General features: G+C 41.0%; 2 protein-coding genes across 12 annotated transcripts in view; both read left to right on the top strand.

The window, feature by feature from the left end:
• Nucleotides 1-16,932, top strand: part of ppil4 (peptidylprolyl isomerase (cyclophilin)-like 4) — an 892,903-nt gene that overhangs the window by 562,705 nt on the left and 313,266 nt on the right. The window lies entirely within an intron of this gene.
• Nucleotides 1-16,932, top strand: part of epb41l2 (erythrocyte membrane protein band 4.1-like 2) — a gene marked incomplete at its 5' end in the record, with an annotated part of 141,405 nt that overhangs the window by 9,627 nt on the left and 114,846 nt on the right.

Raw genomic sequence — 16,932 nt, 5'->3', positions numbered from 1 at the left:
ACACACAGCCATACTCGGGTACACACACACGGGTGAGCACAGACAAGTATACTCAACTATACACGCACACATACACATTTATTCATACACACACACACACACACACACACACACACACACACAGTGTTGTCCTGTTGTTACTGTACAGAAATTCACTTTTATCTTCTTTCTCTCTTTCCTGCCACACACACACATACACACACACACACACACACACCCTGTGTGGATGGATTCCGGCCATATCCTCCTCTGGACGTCTGTTCATCGTCCGGTGAGTGTTGAGTTTTCCTCTGGCACACACTTTAAACACAATCCTGATCCCGAAGCCTCCTGAATGAGTCTGAATGTCAGAAAACAGTCCTGTAACCACTTCTGTAGGCGCTCCTCACAACACAGCAGTGCAGGACAGCATCATGAGTGTAAGAGCTGATGGAGTCAGTGTTCAGACATCACAGAGTGTTCATCAGACCAACTCAAACACCAGTTTAACTCAGATCTCTTGAAAATGGTTGCTGACCCAGATAGCATACGAATGTGGGCCACTTTAGGCAGTTATGCGGTACTGGTGGTCTTCCTTCGGCCCAGACAAAATTAATGTGAGCCTGAAGTGGCCCACCTGTACAATGGCAAAGGGCAAAGATTTGGCACTTATGGCAAAATGTAATCAGAATGTGAGCCTAATGTGGCCCATGTGGAAAATGATCAATTTGGCCCAAATGATGGAGGACAAATGTGGGCCACAGTTGGCAAAAATGTGGCATAGTCATTTAAGAGTAATCTTGGTCTAAACCTAAAGTAGCTCACACGTGTAGGTGGAAATGTGGCCCAGCTATCTTAAGAAATATGTGGGCCAATTTGGCAAATATTTAGCACAGTGAGCTATGGCTAATGCTGCTGTGAGCCTAAACCGGCCCAAAGAAGATATGTCAAATGTGGCCCAGTTATTTTAAAACATAATTGGGCCACTTTGGCAAATATTTGGCACAGTAAACTCTGGTAAATGCGACTGTTAGCCTATAGTGGCCCAGAGAAGATATGGCAAATGTGGCCCAGTTATCTTAAGACATTTGTGGGCCACTTTTGGTAAATATTTGGCACATATAGCTCTGGCTATTGCGGCTGTGAGCCTTCAGCGGCCCAGAGAAGATATGGCAAATGTGGCCTAGTTTTTTAAAAACATATGTGGGCCACTTTTGGCAAATATTCAGCACAGTAAACTTTGGCTAATGCAGCCGTTAGCCTATAGTGGCCCAGAGAAGATATTGCAAATGTGGCCCAGTTATCTTAAGACATATGTGGGCCACTTTTGGCAAATATTTGGCACAGTTAGCTCTGGCTAATGCTGCTGTGAGCCTAAAGTGGCCCAGAGAAGATATGGCAAATGTGACCCAGTTATTCTAAAACATATGTGGGTCACTTTGGCAAATATTCAGCACAGTAAACTCTGGCTAATGCAGCCGTTAGCCTATAGTGGCCCAGAGAAGATATGGCAAATGTGGCCCAGTTATCTTAAGACATATGTGGGCCACTTTTGGTAAATATTTGGCACATATAGCTCTGGCTATTGCGGCTGTGAGCCTTCAGCGGCCCAGAGAAGATATGGCAAATGTGGCCTAGTTTTTTAAAAACATATGTGGGCCATTTTTGGCAAATATTTGGCACAGTAAACTCAGGCTAATGCAGCCGTTAGCCTATAGTGGCCCAGAGAAGATAATGCAAATGTGACCCAGTTATCTTAAGACATATGTGGGCCACTTTGGCAAATATTTGGCACAGTTAGCTCTGGCTAATGCTGCTGTGAGCCTAAAGCGGCCCAGAGAAGATATGTTAAATATGGCCCAGTTATTTAAAAACATATTTGGGCCACTTTGGCAAATATTTGGCACAGTAAACTCTGGTAAATGTGGCTGTTAGCCTATAGTGGCCCAGAGAAGATATGGCAAATGTGGCCCAGTTATCTTAAGACATATGTGAGCCACTTTAGCAAATATTCGGCACAGTATTCAAGACGTCAACCAGTCGCGTAGCGCAAAATGTGGAGGCCCCCCTGCAGGGATCACTGACGGGGTGCCCAGTTGAGGGGGGGGCAACGCGGGAAAGCGATCACAAATTGAGGAGCGGGGAAGGGAGGCGGGGTGGAGCGACAACGCGGGGAAGCCATCACAAACTGAGGAGCGATCACAAACTAGGGAGCGATCACAAACTGAGGAGCGGGAAAGGGGGCGGGGTGGAGCGACAACGCGGGGAAGCCTTCACAAATTGAGGAGCGGGGAAGGGAGGTGGGGTGGAGCGACAACGTGGGGAAGCCTTCACAAATTGAGGAGCGATCACAAACCGAAAGCGGCAAAAGCGTCAAAGTAGCCAGAAGTCATTCATTTTTAATGAGAACCGGCGGCGAGGAACAGCGTGGCGCATCTTTTCCTGTGTGGGTGTCGAGGAGAGTTGAAATCAAGTCAACTTTATGGTATGAGCTATGACGCGGTTTGGCGGCCAGCAATCAGAATGAAGTAGTCCACCACTTGAGAGGAGTTCAGAGAACACAGACCTGTGAACTTTGGTTTCGACCACAGTTGTTCCCAAGAGTTTTATTATTGCGGTTGCCGAATTTTCAATTATTGAAAATCGCGACGACGTGGGGCCCTCTAATCACGCGGGCCCCCCCTGCGGGCCCATCCGCTACGCCACTGACGTCAACCATCTTTGCTCTGCTCAGTATGACAGGCTGATGGATGCCAACGCGTTGTATCTCCGCAATTATAAATATTTAAAATAGGCACTGTCTTTATAAATAAACTCCTTAGCTGCAGTCTAAACAACTACATTCTCGCCTTTGAAGTACATTATGTTGTCCAACAGCTGCAATATTTGATATGATATTATTGATATGCTGTCACTCTGTGTGGGCGGAGTAATGCTGAAGGGTATAGGGTGACACAGTGGGTAGCGCTGTCGCCTCACAGCAAGAAAGTCGCTGGTTCGAGTCCCCGCTGGGTCAGTTGGCGTTTCTGTGTGGAGTTTGCATGTACACCCCATGTTGGTGTGTGCTCGTTGACATGTCCCTAGTATAGTTTTGAATGGGGAAAAGTGTAACGTTAATATGGCGAATGAACATCCGCCTACAAGTACAGGAGCCAATCAGGGATTGCTATTGACAGGCATTTCTCTAGGGGAGAAGCTCGAACCAGACGTGTGCTTTAACGACAGTTTCTGTGGTCAACAAACACACTGGAATATCACAGAATACTTGCTTCACAGAAATATATCCACATAAATCTCAAAATCTGGACTTTTAAATGAACAGACTACACTTGAAAACAAAAGTTTTCTGGTTTTGTAATCTGTATGAAACGAACGCGAGGTACAGTTCATCCTGACAAAGACACATCACATGACAGAAACTACTCAAACGTCCACAAACTTATAAATGAAGAGTGGCTGTCTTTTCTGGAGGAGATTCGCCATCAAGACCAGAAGAGCCGCGCAATCAGACGATCATTATCCAGAGGATGATAGTGTTTTTTGAACGTCCATAAATGAGGTTGGTGTCGTGATCTCGTTCCTTTCCAGTGTGTATGCGCATTAGCTCAGGCAACCTGAAAATATGCAGATTTTGTTTGATTCAAAGGTTTAAAAACAAAACTGATCAGACATTTGTTGTTTAATTTTATTAGATATTTCAAATATGTGATGCAATCGTGAGCTTGGCAAAAAGTTTTGGAAAATTTTATGTTTCCCTATTCAGCCCAAGCAAACTGCCAGAGAGGCGTTTCAAAGATGGCCGCCGAGTGAAATTACTTGCTTTAATGAGACTTTGACCTGGGTTTGGATGGTGTAAACACAAGGGGGTATAATCAATCTTGGGTTCGGACCAAACAATCGTGTCCCAAGTGTGAAAGCACCCTTAGAGTTAACTCAACCCTGTTGAAAAATCCAGCTTAAACCAGCCTAGGCTGGTTGGCTGGTTTTAGCTGGTCAATCAGGCTGGTTTTAGAGGGGTTTTGGCCATTTTCAGGCTGGTTTCCAGCCATTTCCAGCCTGGTCTTAGCTGGTCAGGCTGGAAAATGACCAGCTAAATCCAGCTAAAACCAGCTTGACCAGCCTAGCAGGCTGGGAGCCCAGCCAAAACCAGCTATGTCCAGCTTAAACCAGGCTGGTCAAGCTGGTTTTAGCTGGATTTAGCTGGTCATTTTCCAGCCTGACCAGCTAAGACCAGGCTGGAAATGGCTGGAAACCAGCCTGGAAATGGCCAAAACCCCTCTAAAACCAGCCTGGTCGACCAGCTAAAACCAGCCAACCAGCCTAGGCTGGTTTAAGCTGGATTTTTTAGCAGGGAAAACTGCAAATTATGTCCTCATTTACTAACCGTTCATTTGTCACAGAATAAAACAAAATTAAAAAGAAACCAGTGACCACTGACTTACATAGTAGGACAAACAAACATCTAAAAACCAGTCAATTGTGACCAGTTAGCATCCTTTAACAGAAAAAAAGAAACTCGTACAAGTTTGGAACCACTTGAGGGTACGTAAATAGTAAACCTTTGTGTGAACTATCCCTTTAATCTGCTCTGTCCTGCTAGTTTGATCCACCAGTGGGCGCTATTTCTCTGAAAGTCAACACTCTTCGCTGCGGTTCCTTTTGTCCGCAGTTCGGTAGTCAACATCCTTATTATAAACCACTCTCCGAGTTCACCAATAGAAGACGAGTATTTCAGACTGACACCCACTTCCACTAATCTCCTTCCGAGTTTGAGAGTCGTCAGCCAATCGTGACGCGGGGCGGGTTTCAGCGCGAGCATCGAGGGGAGGGGTTCGCATGTTTCACTACGTTGGCTTTTCTCCCAGAAAGATTTCGGTGTGGGAATTTCAATTTTACGTTTTGTGAGGCTGTTGGAGGCTCTATTACCGGAGACCGCGTCCCGAACGATTCGCTGATCACCTCTAGACGGAATAAGGTACGGCAGTTAACGGCTGCTTTCAGTCACAGCATCAGGATTTGTGTGCATGTTTTAAAGATGAATCCGCGTGGAGCTGAACCGAACCGCAGAGGAGAACTTTATGATGAGCCGTTAGTCTAAAGTCTCTCTTCTTTCAGGATATAACTGAAATGTTAATACTCGAACATATGCATTTGTGCTGCTGAATATGATCTCTGCGAGTCGCACTGAATGAATCGCGTTGTGATGATTTAGTCTGCCGTGTGTTGTTAATCGCGTCGCTGTGTTGTTTTGAATATCGTTGGCTCTCTATGTGTGTGTGCGTAACATATGGACACATTCTCTGCAGCCCGTGTCAAATCCCATATGGCGTCTTTATGTAACGCTGTAATCTCCAGTCGTGATGTTTACAGCGTTCAGTGCTGTCTGTGTGTTTAGGCAGCGCTTCACTCGTGTTTACCTGTCCTCTGGACGGTACACGGCATTAACCGGTGCAGGAGCTGCCGAAGGCCGTGGTAATCACGTTAACGTGTTTTTGTTCGGTAAAATTCAGCGGCACGTGCCCTAATGCAGAGAGTGCCCGCGTGGCTGGCGCGCGATCACAGCTGTGTATGTGTCACACCCCAGCACATCACTGTGTGTGTGTGTGTGTCGACCTCGTTGTGTGTTTAAAGTGTTTTTTCTCTGGTGGTGTTGGCTTTACGTGAATGCACATGAATACGCAATAAACTGGATGACGCGGCGCCATCTTCGCTGCGAGCTTTTTTTTAGTTTGTGTCGGCAGAGCTTCAGTCCAGATGTGCTCTCTGCTACACACACACACACACACACACACACACGAGACAAAAACGCTACTCTGATTTATTTCTCACACTGACTTGTTCCTATATCCATATGGGGACTTTCATAGACGTAATGATTGGGGTAAAGTTGGTTTTATATTCACACATTCAGATTTTCTCCTTAATAGTATAATCTTAGTATTGTTTGCAAATTCTAAATAGTGAAATCATATTAGCAGCCAATGACTATCTAACATTGTCAATAGTGCTAATGTTGTTTTCAAGTCATACTTGCATGTGATTTCAGACAGAATATTCAGAGTACCATGGTAAACTATATAGGGTGTGTGTCACAAGTTGTAACTGAACGAATGTGCAAATATAAAACCAACTTTACCTTAATGATGTTATGGTGTTTTAATTATACACAACTTATATATTCTTTCTCTGTGTGTTGAAGTTGGTTTCATATTTGCACATTTGGACTTTTTTTAAATAATATAATTTCTGAAAAGGATTCTAAATAGTGAAATTACATTAGCAGCCAATGACTATCAAAGTGCAAGTGTTCACAGGCATTTAAAAAGAGGTAAAGTTAGTTTTAAGTCATACTTATTTCCGATTTCAGACCGAATATTCAAAGTAGCGTAATGATAAACAATATAGACACCGTGTCACTGTTCAAAAATGAACAAATAAGTGAACATAAAACCAACTTAACCTTAATCTACCCAACCCCTAAACCAAACCCTCAATGGAAAAAATACTTCATTCTGTGTTATTTTTGAGCATGTTTACCCATGGGGACCTCAATTTTGGTCCCCAAGGTGACACAAGTCCCCATGAGTCTGTGTGAATTCAGGTTTAAGTCCTCGCTGGGATATAAAAACAAGTACACACACATTTGAAAAAACTGTGGTTGCTGTAAGTGCATTATTGATATTTGTAGCTTTGGATGTGTTTTATAACCGTATGAGTGTGCTTATCATGCTGGAATTGCACAAAAAGACAGGTTTTTGGTTTATTTACGCTTGCACTAAAGCAATAGTCACGCATAAATGGAAATATATTTACTTTTTTACCAGTGTTTTCAAACCTGTATGGGTCTCACTTTTTTGTGAACACAAGAAAGTAATTTTGAGAAAACTGAAAGCTGTGGCTATTGACTTGCATAGTAGGAAAAACAAGTACTGTGGAAGTTTACAGTTGTCCAACTGTCTGCAAAACAACTTATTTTGTGTTTAAAAGAAAAAAAGAAACTTACGCCCCATTCACACGGGGCTTCAGCGTCAACGCTTGACTGAAGGCGTGTCTGAAGTTGGGGCTGAAGCGATCGTCATAGCAGCGTCAGCCAATGAAATTCAGTCAGCAATAGGCCACTGTCTAGCTGGTGTATTTGCATACAGCGATCTGATTGGCTGACGCTTCCGTCAGCGCTTAAAGTTGAGCTAATCCCAACTTCTGCCGCGAGCAACGCCTCTGAAGCGGCGCTGATGGATCCACAATGCAGTTCGGCAATGCTTGACGTCACCTGTTCAAAGTGAATGGAAAGCATTGACGCTGACGCCCCGTGTGAATGGGGGATTAGGCTGTGAAACAAGTGTGAGTACATGAGTTTTCAGGTTTGTGCTGAACTTTCTCCTTAATTCTGCCATGAATGTGTCATCGGTTTGCTGGTGTATCAATAAAAAAACAAAACAAATGATTTTATTTAAGAGTGTAGTTACACAAGTACACACTTAACCCTTCAACTGGCATCGTAACTGCCTGGTTGACCTTTTGTTTATGGGTTATCATTACAACAGAAGCTCAGTTTGTAAAATTGGTGTGTCAGGAACACAACTCAACCAAAGACATTCGAAGACCTTTTCTGTAAATGTAAGTTAACGGGTTAAAAATGGAAAGGTTTTGTTCTTTGTGTTCCTTTGAGAAGTTTTGGACACAGATGAGTGTGTTGTCAAAGCAGTCCCAGTCCACGAAAACAACTAAAAGTACTGTATTCTACACACACAGCTTTCAATGTCACTTTATTTTACCACTCTACAGCAGATATGAGCTGAATTAGAGAGACTGTGGCTAATGGCCAATGGAGAAAGTAGATCATGTGTACCTTTCATAACTAAATCACATTCATAAACAATCACATTATTACAGCATTGGCGTCCATTGACCTTCTGTCAGAGTCATGCGACAATCAATCGCCATTTGTGGATAACATACAAATGAAGTGATCAGTCTAGTTTTTAAGATGTCCTGTGACTTCTCTAATTGAACATTTATTTTCTGTTATAAACTTTAACATATCCAATACTACTGTTGTTTAGGCATGGGCTGGTATAAGATTCTGACGGTATGATAACCTTGGATAAAAAAAATCACAGTTTTACGATATCACGGTATCGTGATTACTGCTTTAAAATATTCATTTTAAATGTCTGGGTAAAAAAACTAAATATTTTTTCACCTTTGAACACAATTTAAATTATTTCCAAAAAACATTTAATGATTTTTGGTGCAGTAAACATGTCAGGCTGAAGAATTCAAACGAATCATTGACTTTTGCTGTGTTAATTTTTTTCAAACTCACAGATTTCTTTACATTTTTAAACTTCATCTTTGGATATTTTGTTTCTGCTGGAGATTCTGTTGACTTTAAAAAAAACATAAATAATAAAATATTGCACTTACCTTATTTTAACTGTTTTAAAACCTTGACTTTTCCAAACTGGAGTATATCTTGAAAACTGTTTTCATCCCATGCCTACTGATGTATAAATTTAAAGCACATCCAGGCTAGCAAGACCTGGATGGATTAATGATAACATAATTAAAGTCAGCATGAACCTGAAGACTTTTATGTCAGTATATTGATGTGCTTCCCAACTGAAATGGCATATTGAGTTGGGTGCGGGTCTTTCTTTTTGAATATTAATATTAGAGCTGCACGATTCTGGCTAAAATGAGAATCGCGATTTTTTTTTTTTGTTGCTTAAAATAAAGATCACAATTTTCTCATAATTCTGTAGATTTAAAATAAAGGTATGGTAAAAACAAACATATGGCACAACATCGATAATAATATTATGTGTAGGTCTACTGGCTTCTATAAATAATTCTATTCTACTTATATATATATGCTTGCAATCTTTCATATTAGACAATTTTATTCACTGGTAAAATCAGACATTTGCCATTATCAGATTATATTAAACAATATATAGGCTAGAGTAGATATACTGACACTGTAAACTTTTATTTTCATGCACAACTGTGTGTTCACTATAAAAGAAAAAACATCAAATGCTTGTCTTAATCATAACTCTAAAATGCGATATGATCATTTAAATGAAGTGCACACTTTCGGTTTCATTTTCACTGCTAAGTGCTGTTCATACTTCGCACGCGGCTCTCAAACGATCACTCTGTGCCACGAACTGAATATTATTCACAACTTTATTACCTGTTACTCACAACATATGCAGGTTCTGTTCACTAAAGTAGATGCGCGCACGTCTATCATTAAGTACAGCGTCTATCATTAGTTTTAACTTTCTATCAGAGAGATGTGGGTCTTCATTATCATTGATTTAGTTATGCTTTCCCCACAGGATGTAACATTATAATGTTGAATGCTTCCAGATATTGAGTGAAATCTACTTTAAGAAACTCTAGATCATAAACATGCTAGTCAACATCCATCTTCATTTCTGTAGCGAGTTTGAACCAATCTGGGCATGGAGGAGGGACAATGCATCAATGTATCATGTCTGGTTTGTCCGGAGACACAGTGACGAGTGTTTCTTTGTCAAATCAGCGTTGTCAAATTTTGATGACGTAACCGCACTGATTCCGGAGCCTCTGAAAGTCCGCGAATGTTATGTGATACAGCACTGGAAAACTGAGATTCTCTTCTTTATGCCGATCTTTGAATTGTATGAATCGGATCAGCGGATCAAAAGTTATTAAACATTTAAGAGCAATACTTATTTTTAGCCGCGGGCGGCTGTCTGAGTCTTTAAGGGTTAAAACCGTTGATATGCAATTGTTCATGGTATGATAATCGTGCACGTTCAAATCGTGGTAAACCGTCATACCGGTATATTGTTACAACCCTACCTACATATCTACCAATCAAACAAATTCAAAGATTTTCTTGTTTTTTGCTGATATGATAACTCTGCATCAAACTGAGGCTTTCATTTTACAGCTTACAAAACATTCATGCTAAAAATGCAATATGTAAATTATAAAATTGTTATATGCTATGTAGTATCCTATACTTTACAAAAAGTCAACATATGAGTCTTAAGGTTCATTGTCTATGATTACAAGCACTTCTTTCACCCACAGAAGCAGTGTATTCAGCTTAGTGAAGCTTCTCCAATATTGACATCCATTCAGAAAGAACTGCTTCCTCTCTCTTTAAATATACAGTGGTCAACATTTGATGTGCTTCAAAACCTTTCGTCAAAGTTGTCCTAAAACTATTGAACAGCACCCATTCTTGTTTTTTGGTCCATTTCAAGTGTTTACCACTGTACATCAGCCAAACTGGAGGGTTAGATTGAGCTGTTATGCTCTTTAGGCTAAAAGTTTCAGATTGTTCTTTCATGACTACAGTATGCACCAGTGTTGTTCTGCTTGAAGTCAAGACTCTAAATCACACTTGCGTTGTTTACACAGCCACAAAACCAGTTTCATTTTCAGCTGTATTTCAAACACATTTGAGTAAATGAACAGCCAAACAGCCATAAAAATGTGTTTGCTTTAAGGTGAAAGAGGTGTTGTGTAAATGTTTAGCACATCCATCTTACAAAACGTACAGAGAGAATGATTTTAAATGAGTTTTCATGTTTGTTAATGCTGTGCACTTTTGTTTTACAGCAGTATAAACTCCAGAATAGTTGTAGTTTTTTTAGTCAGTCATTTTTAAACAACCCCAAGGTTGTGTTATTACACATAAACCCACAATTCAATGCAAATATATGTTGCTGCATGAGGAAATTACAGTGCAGTGTCGAATATGGCCTACATTATATGCAGAGTAATATGACATGCATTATTTTCATACTGTACGCACAGCGCTGTCTTCTTAAAGAGCATTTGATGCAGACCAAACATGTTTTATCACATTTATAGATGTGTGAAATGCTTGCTGCATGCATTGGTCTGTTTCCTTAATGAAGTCGGTTATCAACTTGCTGGAGGCTTCATACATTACACGAATAGCAAACATTTGCTTTAGTAAGCATCACTGTGGACGTGCAGCCAGATCATGTGGTGTATGTGTGTGTGTGTGCTTGCTAATATTTGATATTTGCTAAGAAACAGTCAGTCGGGGTTTAATTTCATTTCCACCGAACCGTCTTAGAATTCGAATTTCAGCATTTGTTTTGACAATACAAAACAATATGTCATGTGAAACGTGTTGCCCCTCCCCGCTGCGGCCACTTAAAGCCGTTTGGAGCACTGTAGGGATTAGGCTGTGGTGGAGTGTCAGGTTTTTGGTGGAGCGCAGACCTCTTGCTGAGCTCTATTGGGTGAGGTTTGGGGATTTTACTTCCAATTGGATGGTTTTGTGCTGGTGCCGTTCCTCGTGCCTGAGTTGACCAGTGTGGCTTTATCCCATGACCATCTGTCAGATCCATGCAGCATCTCTCAGCGCACAACACACACACACACACACATTTACGCAATGCAAAGTGCCAGATAATTTAAAGTAATTGTGTGTTTTTTGTTGTGAGATTACTGCATGGATGTAGCATTGGCCCTAGATTGTCAACTACGCATTTATCTGTCTGTTTATTTGTTTGGTTGTTAGTTTGCGTTGCGAATGTCTGGAACAAAAGGAATTATCTTGGATCCATGCATGGCTATTTTCAGCATTAGGCCTAGAAATTGTGGTATGCTAGTCAGTTTTACACTGTAGTTTAATCACGGTCACTAACACAATGCTACAGTGAAGGAAATAAGTATTGAACAGGTCACCATTTTCCTCAGAAAACATCTCTAAAGGTGTCGTTGACTTAAAATTTTCACCACATGTTGGTAACATCCAGAGAAATCCATGTATGCAGAGAAAACAATATTGATTAGTTTGCAAATGAAGTTATGTGTAATAAAAAGAAATTACACACAGGGGGAAAAAAGTAGGGCTGGGCGATTTGCCCTAAAGTCAAAATCACGATTAATTGAACATTTTAACTCTATTACAAATAATAAATGATTCTTTTATTCATTTATTTTCTTTTTTTATATATTTATTTTCTGTATCTTCACATTTCAACGCTACCAAGCTGACGTCATGTCGTTGCAACATGTAGTTACATTTTTTGAGAGGTCAGCGTCGGCATCGGTCACAGCGAGGGGTATGTGAACGCGTGACGGCTGTGCCAGAACATACGCTGCGCTCAACGCAGAAGTCCTAACAGCGTGGGGTCACGTGACTTCACACGCAGTAGGGAAAGTAATTTAAAAAATTGGCCCGGAAAATTTGATCGATTATAGGCTCTTAATGTCTATTTTGATTATTTTTTTGATTAATCACCCAGCCCTAGAAAAAAGAATTGAACACATGAAGAAAGAGAGGTGTAGCTCGGTAGTGAAAGCCCAGACAGCAGCGGAAATCTCTCAGTAGTTCTTCAGCAAAGCCTCTGCCTCTCCTCAGTGTAGATGAATATCAGCTGCTTCAGTCCAACATCTACATTAGCAGGAGGATAAAGATGAAGCCAGGGTGGACATTTCAGCAAGATTATGAACACAGCCAATGAAACTCTCAGATCCTTTCAGCGAAAGAAAATCAAGCTGTAGAATGGCCCAGCCAATCACCTGACTTGAATCCAATAGAGAATACCAAATAAAGCTCAGATTTAATAGACGAGATTCACAGAACCATCAAGATTTTGACACTCTGTTGAAGTCTGTAATCTGTGTTTAAGACAGAGTTTTGTCCTTGTTGTGTGAAGTACAAAAGCAGAGCTTGATCTTGTTCCTAGGGAATTGATGATTAGATAGTTTGGTGTAGGTGCACGGCTCTCATGTGAGGAATCAGTTGATTCAGCCTTCATATCATCAAACGCCGATCAGAAAAGAGTTGTTGGTTATTGAGGGTGTGTACAACTAAGTAAAAATAATGGTCTATTCTATGGTGATTTTTAGTTTGGTTTGATCTGCTTCATGTTGTCGTTACTTCCCTTATGGTGTTGTCTGTGGTTCGTCACGCACAGTTTCTTTTTCCTTTGATTGATAGTCATCTGAGTATGACAAATATGCAGCTCACATCAACCTGCAATGAGTGCAGTGTAAAATTAAATTTACCTTAGATTTAAATTACAGTAAATAAACCTTGGGAGTATTAAAAATCCCGGCATTTCCCTTGTATTTATGGCAGTTACAAAAGAGTTGAGTTAAATGTGGCGAGGTGTTCGTAACAGTCAGTGGGGTGAGTTATGGTGTTTGCTGGACGTGTTGGTGAGGGGTGCTCAGGGTCTCTCCTGAGGTCAGGTTCAGTCCCTGTGGCCTTCAGGAGGTGTGAGTTGTTTTTCCCTGATGGTCCCTGCGGAAATGCGGTCTCTGTGTGTTAGAGCTGACATCATGCTTTAACTAATCATTAACTCGATACTGTTCAACCCGCCAAAAGACAGATGCAGTGCTGCAGAGATCCACCGCTCTTCACACAGGAACAAACATCATAAAGTAAATCCTATAACATTCATGTTGAAAATATGGACACACTTGCCCTTCATCTTCTGATTTAAGAGTCCCTGCATTAGTTCTTCACTACTACTACTTCAAGGATTTTGGTGTGACTCTGGAGTTAGATCTGAGTTTCAGTTGTCATGTCAAAGCAGTCAGTAAATCTGCATACTATCATCTCAAAAACATTGCAGGAATTAGATGCTTTGTTTCCAGAGAAACTTGTTGATGCTTTAATCAGCAGCAGGGTGGATTACTGTAATGGCATCCTCACTGGCCTTCCCAAAAAGACAGTCAGACAGTTCCAGCTCATCCAGAACGCTGCGGCCAGGATTCTGACCATAAGCAGGAAATCAGAGCACATCACACCTGTCCTCAGGTCTCTACATTGGCTCGCATTTACATTCAGAATAGACTTTAAGGTATTACTACTGGTGTATAAATCACTAAATGGCCTAGACATTACATTACAGATGTGCTCCCTGAACAGATCACTCAGATCTTTAGGATCAAGTAAATTAGAAATTCCAAGACTTCAGTCAAAGCAGTGTGAATCTGCCTTCAGCCTCTAACAGCGCCCCCTGCTGCTGGAATCAGCTTCAGGAAATGATCAGATGTGCTCCAACATTAGGCACGTTCACATTAAGACTGAACACACATCTGTTTAGCTGTGCCGTTACTGAACGAGCATTGTGCTACGTCCCACAGATCGCACTATTATGTCTTTCTTTTCATTTTCATTTCATTAAAACCGGGTTATCACATTTTAATTATTGTTTTTATTGTCTTATACTTATTTTATTCGTGTATATGTAAAGCATCTTGAGTTACCATTGTGCTATATCAATAAACTAGCCTTGCCTACTATAATACACACAAAGTTACACTTGTAACAGAAATGATGAATGTTTGTGTTGAGTGTACAGTCAGTTGTTTTCAAAGTTGTAACAATAGTAAAAAATTAGGCATGTAGCGAGTTGCTTAACTTGTAATATGATTTGATTTAAAACACTGCTTTCACTGCACAATTCCTAACAAAAGTAGGTTTAAAATGTTACATTTAGATTTAACTTTAGGGCTGTTTGATTAATCCAATTCAAATCACAGATGTATTTGAGCAAAGCTGCGATTGTCATGCACATCTTCTCGATGAAGCATGGTGTGATGTAGTAAATCTCCCGATGTTTAATTCATCTTCGTTTTTCTGGCGCTTTTACAATGTAGATTGTGTCACAGCAGCTTAACATAGATGTTACAGTAAACTGAAACAGTGTCAGTTCAGTTTTCAGAGTTGAAGTATAGTTTAGTTCAGTTCAGTGTGGTTTAATGTTCACTGCTGAAAGTCCAAACACCGAAGAGCAAATCCATCGATGCGCAGCTCCCCAAGTCCCAAACCAAGCAAGCCAGGGGCGAACAGTGGGGGAACAAACTTCACCAATTGACGGAAGTGAAGAAGTGTCCAAACGGCGCTCATGCTGAACCCCATGAACCTGGGTACATGAAGAGACCCAGAAAATCCCCAGCGGAAAATAGTGGTTGCTGAATAGACAGACGATTTAACTGCTTTCATTGCTTCAACATGACTAATAAAGACTCGACCATTGAATCATCTCATGAAATTATGTATTAGAAACTCTTGACTGTAGTTTTGCGTTGAGTTTGAAGCAAAACATGTTATTATATGATGTAATTTTCATATGCAGCTTTAAATAACGCCATAGTTCATTGAGAAATGACATAAACAACAGTCATCATTACAGAACTCTTATCTCAATGTCATTATCAATCAATTAAACTGACTATTGTTTCAGTGAACTTCAGCAGAACTGGCTTTACTGACAAAATGCGCACGGAAATAGTTTTGATTAATCCCCCCAGCCATATGTAAAATTAGACGTTTAAAAATTCTAAATTAAGAAGTTCCCTTTTATTATTTCATAAACTAAATTGTCAATTCAGAATCAAACTTAATATAAATTCCAGCTCAAATGAAGAATTAATTAATTATTTTACTTTTAATTTCATAAGACTCTACTATACCAGGCTGTTTCTGTACTAGCCTCGCTGTTAATTGGCTGCTTTACCTCATAAAAGTAGAGCTTCATCTCAGACGTGGCTTCGCTGAAGCGTGATGCTGTTCTTTTTAATTAGGTGGGTGGAAATGGGGACAGGTCTGAGGGAGTACATCCTGTGGGAGCGCTTCTGACGGTGCCCTCCTAATTCTGGGACATGCTGGGACAGTGATTGCTTAACCATTCGGAAGGGTTATGGGAATATAAATGCGAGCGCTGGATGCTCGACCCATCCTGTGGATCTTCTGGGCCTCCAGTCCATCACCATCCTGGAAATCTATGTTCGGAATTGCTATAACTTCAGTTAGTCGTTTCATCCAATTAATGCAAGTGTTCATTCAGTTTAAATAGCGTAAATACTGCCATTGTTTCATGCCATTATTGGATAAACACATTGTGTCCGGCCTTCAGACGAAACAACAGCTGGTTTCACGATTTCAGTGTCTTGTAAACTAAAACAGTGCTGTGCATCAGAGCTAATGACCTTACCAGAGCTGACCCATCTGAACGACATTTCCAGCTCATTCACAGACACACACACACACACACACACACACACACACACACACACACACACACACACACACACACACACTATTAGTAAGATCGTACTAGAGAGGATCAGCTGTCCCCATGTGCATGTTTCTCTCACTGATTAGAAAGAGAGCGGAGGAATGGCCCGGGGTTTGGCTTCTTCCCAAACATAGTTAAAAACAGCTTATCTCCAGGAGGCCAATTTGGAGATGAACCTTTCACCTGAAGCCCAAGACAAGAAGTCATTTGGATGAAATGTGCTCTTCGCATCACAGCACTGTGTAGTAGATGAAAGAGCGCTGTATTCATGTTCTGTAGTGCAGTGGTCCCCAACTTTAATATCACAGTGGGTTAGGCATGGGACGATAACCAGGTATACCACACTTTGAAAAAGTCAAGGTTTTAAGGGTGCTTCCACACCTGCCTTATTTAGCTCGGTTGAATCGCACTAGAGTTTGTTTTCCCTCTTGGTGTGGTTGGTTTGGGCAGGTGTGAATGCAGCAATCGTACTCGAGTGCGCACCAAAAGCGGACCAAAAAATCGTACCGAGACCTGCTTGAAGAGGTGGACTCTGTACGCTTTTAAATGAACCCTGGATCAGTTCGTTTGTGGTAAGAATATGATCCAAACTAAAACACACCCAACCGCAAAAAGTACTGCGCCTTTTTGGACTAATCTAGCTGCCGTAGTTCGATGCGCTGTGCATTTTAGAATGTGGAGAAGAAATATTTGTTGACAGCGCTTTACCAACACACAGAGAGAGAGAGGGAAAAACATTACCTGATGGATTGTTGGTAATATTTCCGCAAGATGACCATGTGGCAGTTTAGCTAAACTAATTCACTCTTTCTCCTGAAGTGACGTGCGATGGTACATGTACCATAAGTGGTACGCGGAGGAATCAAATATGTCA

The sequence above is a fragment of the Danio rerio genome, chromosome 20 (assembly GCF_052040795.2).
Source record: "Danio rerio strain M-AB ecotype USA chromosome 20, GRCz13ab, whole genome shotgun sequence".
Lineage (NCBI taxonomy): Eukaryota > Metazoa > Chordata > Actinopteri > Cypriniformes > Danionidae > Danio > Danio rerio.
The sequence above is the reverse complement of the archived record's forward strand: the minus strand, read 5'-3'. Positions and strand labels throughout refer to the sequence as shown.